The sequence below is a fragment of the Martes martes genome (assembly GCF_963455335.1).
Source record: "Martes martes genome assembly, chromosome: 2".
NCBI lineage: Eukaryota > Metazoa > Chordata > Mammalia > Carnivora > Mustelidae > Martes > Martes martes.
Genome location: NC_137889.1, coordinates 99,047,630 through 99,053,644, shown reverse-complemented (window position 1 = coordinate 99,053,644; position 6,015 = coordinate 99,047,630).

Sequence of the window (6,015 nt, the reverse complement as noted above, 5' to 3'; positions counted from 1 at the left end):
CCAAGGAGCATGATTGCTGGACTGTATGGTGAGTATGTTTAATTTTGTAAGAAAACTCCCAAACTGTCTTTCAAGGTGCTGTATCATTTTGGATTCTCACTAGCAATGGTCCTATTACTCTACATCCTTGTCAGTATTTGGTATTGTCAGTACCCTGGATTTTGGCCATTCTAATAGGTGTGTAGTGATATGATGGTTAATTTTATGTGCCAAATTGACAGGCCCATAGAATGTTTAGAAAGCTGGTAAAACATTGTTTCTGGGTTTGTCTGTGGTGTGTTTCTAGAAGACATTAGCATTTGATTCAGTAGACTGCCCTCATCAATGTGGGCAGGCATCACTCAATCCATAGGGGGAATGAATAGGAGGAATGAATGGAACAAAAATAAAGGGAAGGGTACATTTTCTCTCTTGAGCTGAGACAGCCATCTTCTCCTGCCCTTGGACATCTGAACCCCTTATTCATGGACCTTCAGACTCTGGGACTTACACCAGTGGCCCCCAGTTTTCAGGCCTCTACCCTTGAACTGGGAGTTATACCATTGACTTCCTTGGTTCTCAGGCCTTTGGACATGTACTGAATTATATCATCAGATTTCTTGGTTCTCTAACTTGCAGATTGGAGACTTGGGACTTCTCAGCCTCCATAACTGTATGGGCCAATTCCTGCAATAATTTTCTTTCTCTCTCTCTCTCTCTCTATATATATATATCTCATTGGTTTTGTTTCTCTGGAGAAACCAACATAAGTAGTATCTTTTTGTTTTATTTCGCATTTCCCTGATGATATATGATGTTGAGCATCTTGCCATGTGCTTACTAGCCATCTATAGATCTTCTTTGATGAGGTATTTAGGTCTCTTGTCCTTTTTTTAAATTGGGTTGCTTGTTTTTTTACTGTTGAGTTTTAAGAGTCTTTGCATATTTTGAGTAATAGTGCTTTATCAGATGTGTCTTTCACAAATATTTTCTCCCAGTCTGTGGCTTATCTTCTACTTCTCTTGACCCAGTATGTTTTCACTTAGACATATGATCTTATACGTCTTCATATTAATAATTGGTACTTTAGTATAGATGTGCTTACTAGTATGGATATATGCTTAATATACTCTAACAAGTGGAAAACTCTGATTCTTGGTACCACATCTGAAAAGCTGGCTCCTTTAATTCCCAAACTTTTCCTCTTGGTCTCCTTCTATCTGATAGAACAATACTTCTTTTTTTTTTTTTTTTGGTAACATTTTTATTTATTTACTTGACAGCAAGAGAGCAAAGGCAGGGGAAGCAGCAGAGGAAGAGAGAGAAGCAGGGAGCCAGATGTGGGGCTTGATCCCATGATGCTGGGATCATGACCTGAGCTGAAGGCAGATTCTTAACTGACTGAGCCACCCAGGTGACCCTCAGAGCAATACTTCAAAAAACATTTTTTTTAATTATTTATTTTTGTCAGAGAGAGAGAGAGAAAGTGCACAAGCAGGGGGAGTGGCAGGCAGAGGGAGAAGCAGGCTCTTTGAGAAAGAAGCCCAATGTGGAACTTGATCCTAAAACCCTGGGATCAAGAGCTGAGCAGATGGCAGACACTTAACTGCTGAGCTATTCAGAACAATACTTTTTAAAAAAGACTTTATTTTTTAAGTAATCTCTACATGCAACGTAAGGCTCGAACCCACAACCACGAGATCAAGAGTTACATGCTCCACTGACAGCCAGCCAGGCACCCCAGAACAATACTTCTTAAAAAAGCAACAAAAACTATCAGCAAATGTGGATTTCTGTGACCACATTTAGGAGACAAATAATTAATATAAGCATGGTTCATTTTTTTTTCTCAAGGAGAAGCCAGTACTCCTTTGTTGTTTCAGAACATTTACAAATTTTGGTTTTCTCATTAAATTTAAAGTACTAACCTGGTATCAAAAGTAATATTACTTTGTTGGTGTTTCATTTTATATTTCACTATCTTTTAAAAAATATTCAACAAACATTAAAAATGTACTCTTTAAAATGTGCTGCCTAAATGCTGTAATTAAAAAATGAAGTTCCCTAAAGTTTAACATTCATAGATAAGAAGTGAAGGAAGGCATTTCTAGGCAGAGATAAAGTCTTGAACAAAAGTACAGAAATGAAAAGGGCAAGGTTTGTGTGAATGTTATGTAACTTGTGTGAATGGGGCATGCAGGAAGATACAGAAATGGAAAAGTGGATTGGCTTGTTTGAAACACCCAGTGCCAAACTTACACAGTAGCAATAAATTTCTGAGCATGGGAGTGACATTTTCAAAACGGTACTTAGGAAGATTAACCTAACTACAGTGTCTGGGATAACTTGTAAGAGACAAGTTACCAAAGGGATTCCGGTTGAGATGTTAGAATACACCAAATCAGTAGGGTTGAGAACATCATCAAAATGACAGCAAGAATGCGGTGAGGGGTAGATTTCAGAAAGATCACAGGTGGAAACAACGGAACTGGCAACTGTTTAGATGTGGGAGAAAAGAAAAAAAGTAGTAGTCTAAGAGGTTTTAAGCCTGATGTATGGGAAGATATTGCTCTTCTGAACAGAAATAGGAGATTAGGAGTATGATGAGGTCTTCAGAGAAAAAAATGAATTAAGGTTTGAGAATATTTAACTTGAAGTGATGGTGGATCACTTACATTTAAATATTGAGCAGATACTTGGAAATACCTGAATCTCAAAGGCGATACATGGTTTGACAATGAACGATTGCCCATGGGCAAAGAGAGAGGATGGGAGAGAAATAAAAATGAGAGAAAAACAAAAATTAGAGGAGACAGTAGATGCCGTTAAGGGACAGTATAATGAGAACCTGGAACGTATGGTACCTTGGACACAAAGGGAAAGGAAGCTTTCCCAAATAGACAATTGAAGAAAAAACTGAGTGGTGTTTCTCTTTTACACAGACTCCCTGCTCCTTAATAATAGAACCTGATACCCAGAGATGGGCTATGTTTTCCAGCCTCTTTTATAGCTATGCGTGCCTGCTGACATAGTTTGGGCCAATGAAATGTAAGCATGTATTTTCTATGTGTTACTTCTCAGAAGTCTCCTTGAAGAGGAGGGGGGCTATACTTTTGTTTTCTCTTCCTGCTGCTTATGCTGGGAACTCTAGCAGATAATTTTTAGACCATGAGCTCAGCTTAGACTGGGAGGCATACATCAAGATGTGGAGCAGCATAATAGAGCATCCTGGTTCCCTGCCACCAAGGAGCCACCATATCACCCCTGAAAGACCACCTCCAGACTTTCCTTTTTAGATGAATTAACGAACATACAGCCAATCTCAAATAAGAACTGAGGAAAAAATTACTGGGTGTGAAAGTAGAGCATAGCTGGGGACATGTCCCTTATAATGGCTATGAAAACAGGTCTAGAGGGGGGCCTGGGTGACTCAGTAGGTTAAGTGCCCAAGTCTTGATATCAGCTCAGGTCTTGAGCTCAGGGTTATGAGTTTAAGCCCCACACTGGAACATACTTTAAAAAAAAAAAAAGAAGAAAATAGGTCTAGAGTCAAATTAACTAGTTTGAAATCCAGCTCCAGTATTCATTAACTATGTGATATTGGGTGAGAAATTTAGTGGCTTTCAGCATACTAATAAAGATAGTAATAGAACCTACTTCATGAGTTATATGAGAAAAGATTTAGATTATTGGTATAAGGTGCTTCACACAGTGCTAGCATATAATAGGTGTTCAGTGATTGTAAGTGGAAAAAAATCAGGTGGTCACTGATAACATTGTATAATTTTTAAAATACATTTCATGAAATTTTCATATTTCAGAATCATAATATGTCTGCAGTTTAGAGAAACAAATTTATATTAAACAAAATACTGAACATAAAATATACTTTGTGAGCTTCAAATGACTACATAAGTATTTTCACCATTTTAACTTGAATACATATCACTTTACAATGTGACCACTAATAACATTGACAAAGTATATTCTGTTGTATAATACATGCCAAGTGATGTATTACCATTATTTGATTTTTATTGAAGAAAAAAAGCAAAACAATGGAAACCAAATCATAATGGGCTGAAGAAATTAGTTTTCAAAACCAATTCAGTTTTATAATATTTATAAGGTACTTAAAGCTATTGAAGGAAGAATTCCCACATCTCATGCAATACTCCAGATATCACCTGCTATCTACTTAATCCTCAGAATGTTGTATGGAAAAATTGGTGACTATGGAGTTCTTCGTTGCAGGTAACATACTTGATAGAGAATCAATCTGATTTATTTATTCTAGTGGTAGCCAACATGGAGGAATGGAAAGAATCCAAATTTTGTAGTCAAATAAATCTTAGTTCAAATATGGGTTCCATTTCTTACTAATACCATGGAAATAATTGCATAGGGTGGTTAATTAGCATTAAGACTATTTTGCAGGAACTGAGAAGTGCTGAGTCAAAGTCTTTATTTTGTCTTTATATGTAATTATTATAATTCTATGTTAATGTATTTATTTTTTTCTGCAGCACATTCATTTAAAACTATTCAAGAAATATTTACTACAATGAGAGATAATGAAAAAGATTTACTGTTCTCCTTTAAAAAGATTTTCCAATCCCAAAATATGGTGAACCATTCTTGTTACTGAATCGTAAGAAAGAAATAATAGCTGGGAAAGGTAGAATAGCTACAGTGATTAAGGAAATAGAGGAAGGATTTTCACACTAAAAACTTTTAAAGAAAGACTCTGTGTTAAGAATGGAGATTCTGAGAGACACCAAGTATTACAAAATTATAAAGAGTGTTGAGGGTGTACCTTTATTTAGATACAGAGGTGTGTTATTTATTTATTTATTTATTAAAATATTTTATTTATTAATTAAAAGATTTTATTTGTTTATTTGATAAAAAGAGAGAGAGAGGGAACACAAGCAGGGGGAGTGGACGAGGGAGAAGCAGGCTTCCCACTGAATGGGGAGCCCAAGGCGGGGCTCAATCTCAGGACCCCAGGATCTTGACCTAAGCAGAAGGCAGATGCTTAACGACTGAGGCACCCAGGAGCCCCAGAGCTGTGTTATTTAGATAGATCTGGCCACAAGACCCAGTAACATTATAGTACCATTCATCACTTACCCTTCTATGAGGTCCTTGAGAAAAGAACATGCACTGAGGAAACAGGCAAGATAGAAAAACACTGTATTTGTACCTGGTACAAAGGTTTTAAGGTCACAAAGTCCTGTTTAGAGATGAGCTAGGATAATAAGCAAATGAGCTAGGATAAACCCTATGAAGAACTCCTTCTGTCTAAATTAGGTTAGGCTCACTGGCCAAAAATCAGATCAAACAAAAAGCAGATAAACCCTTCTTTATCACTTCCACTCCCAATCTCAAACCCAAATATATTCAGGGAAAGAGTAATTAAGGCCACAGCAGACTTGAACAGCCAGAAGGAGGTTGTCAGTCCGCACCAGTGTTTACTACAAAGATGGCCTAGACTGAAATTGCAGTTTGGGTTTCTATTCTTGTTTGGGTTAAGGGAAAATGAAGTCCCTAAGGAATGTCCACCACTAGAAAGCTAATTTACAGCACCACTGGATCATCCTCCAAAGCATACAGATTTTTCTCTTTTCATACTATATTGTAAAATGCAGTAGTAAATGGGTTCTAGATCTCAATAGGTATCTGTGGAAGATTGGGAAAATAAGGTTTAAATAACTTTGAGGAAATTATGAGGCTTTCTGCAAGCATGCAAGGAGAAATAAGTCCACGAGAAAGGATTATGGATCAGCATCTAGTTTCTTAGTAGGAAGAGGCAGTTTCCAAAGTCCTGCAATATATATTTTTTTATTTTATACATCTCTCTTGTCACCTCATATTACCGCTGATACACATCTCTTTCTTCATTCCTTACAGAGTGCCTGAGGCTGAACTTGTCCTATTTTTGTATCCCCATAGCCTAGCAGCAGTCTATAGTATATGCCTATATATCTATATCTCTATCTATCTCTATACATTTGTCAATGTGTATGTGTGTGT